Raw genomic sequence first — 3,820 nt, forward strand, 5'->3', positions numbered from 1 at the left:
TCAGATTTAGAGTCAGCAGTCTGAACCACTGCACTAAGCATAATTTCACACTTTTGGTGGTTACGAAATTAACTATGAAGTTTCAATTTACCCAAAAAGAATAAAATTTTAAAATGTAAAATTCCCACCCTGCATTTGAACCCGCAACCTTCAGATTGAGAGTCAGCAGTCCATTCCATTGGACTAAGCATAATTTCACACTTTTTAGTGGTTACAAAATTAACTATAAAGTTTCAATTTACCCCAAAAGAAATTAAATTTTAAATTTTTAAAATTCCCACCCTGGATTTGAACCTGCAACCTTCAGATTTAGAGTCAGCAGTCTGAACCACTGCACTAAGCATAATTTCACACTTTTGGTGGTTACGAAATTAACTATAAAGTTTCAATTTACCCAAAAAGAAATAAAATTATAAAATGTAAAATTCCCATCTTGGATTTGAAACCACAACCCCCAGATTTAGAATAGGCAGTCCGTACCATTGGACTTAGCATAATTTCATGATTTTCAAGGGTTACGAAATTAACTATAAAGTTTCAATTTGCCCAAAAAGAAATAAAATTTTAAAATGTAACATTCCCACGCCGGATTTGAACTTGCAACCTTCAGATTTAGAGTCAGCAGTCTGAACCACTGCACTAAGCATAATTTCACACTTTTGGTGGTTACGAAATTAACTATGAAGTTTCAATTTACCCAAAAAGAATAAAATTTTAAAATGTAAAATTCCCACCCTGCATTTGAACCCGCAACCTTCAGATTGAGAGTCAGCAGTCCATTCCATTGGACTAAGCATAATTTCACACTTTTTAGTGGTTACAAAATTAACTATAAAGTTTCAATTTACCCCAAAAGAAATTAAATTTTAAATTTTTAAAATTCCCACCCTGGATTTGAACCTGCAACCTTCAGATTTAGGGTCAGCAGTCTGAACCACTGCACTAAGCATGATTTCATGCTTTTTGTGGTGACGAAATTATTGATAAAATTTCAATTGACCCAAAAAGAAATAAAATGTTAAAATATAAAATTCCCACCCTGGATTTGAACCAGCAACCTCCAGATTTAGAGTCGGCAGTCCATACCATTGGACTAAGCATAATTTCACACTTTAGAGTGGTTACGAAATTGACTATAAAGTTTCAATTGACCCAAAAAGAAATAAGATTTTAATATCTAAAATTTCCACCCTGGATTTGAACTTGCAACCTTCAGATTAAGAGTCAGCAGTCTGAACCACTGCACTAAGCATAATTTCACACTTTTGGTGGTTACGAAATTAACTATGAAGTGTCAATTTACCCAAAAAGAATAAAATTTTAAAATGTAAAATTCCCACCCTGCATTTGAACCCGCAACCTTCAGATTTAGAGTCAGTAGTCCGTACCATTGGACTAAGCATAATTTCACACTTTTTAGTGGTTACGAAATTAACTATAAAGTTTCAATTTACCCAAAAAGAAATGAAATTTTAAAATGTAAAATTCCCACCCTGGATTAGAACCCAATACCTTCAGATTTAGAGCCAGCAGTGCGTACCATTGGACTAAGCATAATTTCACACTTTGTAGTGGTTACGAAATTAACTATAAAGTTTCAATTTACCCAAAAAGAAATACAATTTTAAAATCTAAAATTCCCACCCTGGATTTGAAACCGCAACCTGCAGATTTAGAGTCAGCAGTCCATACCATTGCACTAAGCATAATTTCACACTTTTTAGTGATTACAAACTTAACTATAAAGTTTCAATTTACCCAAAAAGAAATAAAATTTTAAAATCTAAAATTCCCTCCCCCCCCCCGACTTGAACCCACAACCTTCAGATTTAGAGTCAGCAGTCTGAACCACTGCACTGAGCATAATTTCATGCTTTTAAGTGGTTATGAAATTAACTATAAAGTTTCAATTTACCCCAAAAGAAATAAAATTTTAAAATGTAAAATTCCCACTCTGGATTTGAACCCGCAACCCCCAGATTTAGAGTCGGCAGTCCGTACCATTGGACTAAGCACAATTTCACACTTTTTAGTGGTTACGAAATTTACTATCAAGTTTTACTTTACCCAAAAAGAAATAAAATGTTACTATCTAAAATTTCCACCCTGGATTTGAACCCACAACCTTCAGATTTAGAGTCCGCAGTCCGTACCATTGGACTAAGCATAATTTCACACTTTTAGTGGTTACAAAATTAACTATAAAGTTTTAATTTACCCAAAAAGAAATAAAATTTAAAATCTAAAATCCCCCCCGCAGCATCGAACATGCAACCTTCAGATTTAAAGTCACCAGTCCGTACCTAGGACAAAGTACAATTTTACACTATTTAGTGATCTGATTTGTGTTGTTACAGTTAATGATTTTTCCATTAAAAATTGGAGCATTCATGTTTGCTTTTACAAATAATTTACAAACTTTTCAGATTATTTTTATCTAATTAATTTCGTATGTTTAATGTATGTAATTTCTCTTGGCACAATTTACTTAGCTGTTCAAGAAACTGCGCAAGGTGGGAATTTGTACTTAATTTTAAACCAGGGTTTTTGGGTGTAACGTCTGGTGTGGCAAACTCCGCAATGAGACAGACATCCTCAGCCGGCCCAACTTAAGTCCACCATTGACCAGTCGGATTGTCAGACAGGTCACAAATGCCCGAGAAAATGTAGGGATGCCATTTGTAAATTTGGCTGCACGCAGGTTTGGCATTACCCTTGCTCGATGCTAAACAGAGTGTGGCTTTGTACATTGCCGCATTTTGGGGTCCTGGCCATACCCTATGTAATGCGTCATTTATGCCGCTCCCTCTCAACCATGTCAACGAGTACCGCCGGTACGTGGTGCATGCACTGGTGACTCATGTAGTGAATAAGAAGAGTTCCAACGTTGGTGACACCTACCGTGTCATAAGGGCCCCGCCTCCTTGTTGAACCTCCGAAAATCAGGAAAACATTATACTGTAACGGACAGTCTATGCAGTACTTTTAATGTCATTGCTTTCTAGCACTAGTGCTCTGGCGGAGGGGCTCCGGCGGCGCGCACCTGACCTGGTTTTGAGTCTGGCTAGTGTGCGCTCCGGAAATAGACTCTATAAATAGGTTGCTTAAGTGGGTTTCTTTTGTTGGGGGACATGGGGAAAGGTTTGGCAAGATGCCGGGTCATTGCAAGTTGTTACAATTGTATACATTTGTTCAGACTGTGTGTATTTCTATGCTGGGAATCAGCAGTTGTGGTACTGGTAGCAGTGTGGCAGGTTGACCACAGAGTTGTTGTTGTTGTTGGGGGCAGATCCAGACTGCAATTTGCCAGGGGGGGGGGGGGGCTAGAAATGTAATGAAGGGTGCAGGACCTGCGAGTGCCGAGCGTGAAGCCCTTACGGCATGGGGTCCGGGGCCCGCTTGAAAAAAATTGGATTTAAGATGCTCTGTGGTGCAATCTGAGGCGATTCCTGGCCACTTTTCACCTTTTAGAAAACATTTTAAACATCGAAAATTCCATTTAAATTTGTTATTTTTTGTGCCTATAAGGTTAGTTATGTTCTCAAAGTTGAGAACCATGCTCCATCTCCGTATTTTTTCACAAATGTTAGTTTGGAAAGGGATTTTAGGCCACTGGTAGTCCGACCCTCAGCCATTTGCTGCTGAAGGTACAAAAAAGGTGGGGCACCGCTGAGGTGAAATTATAGCATAGAAGAAATTTCAATATTTCATTACAGTGGATGCATATTTGGGGGGTGTGACAAACTGGCATAAAACGTATGAGAAAAAATATTTGAACAGAATCTGAAGTGGCCATTGTTTCATTTTGTTGAGTAACCGA

The sequence above is a fragment of the Patiria miniata genome, unplaced genomic scaffold, assembly GCF_015706575.1.
Source record: "Patiria miniata isolate m_02_andy unplaced genomic scaffold, ASM1570657v1 HiC_scaffold_6, whole genome shotgun sequence".
NCBI classification, from domain to species: Eukaryota; Metazoa; Echinodermata; class Asteroidea; order Valvatida; family Asterinidae; genus Patiria; species Patiria miniata.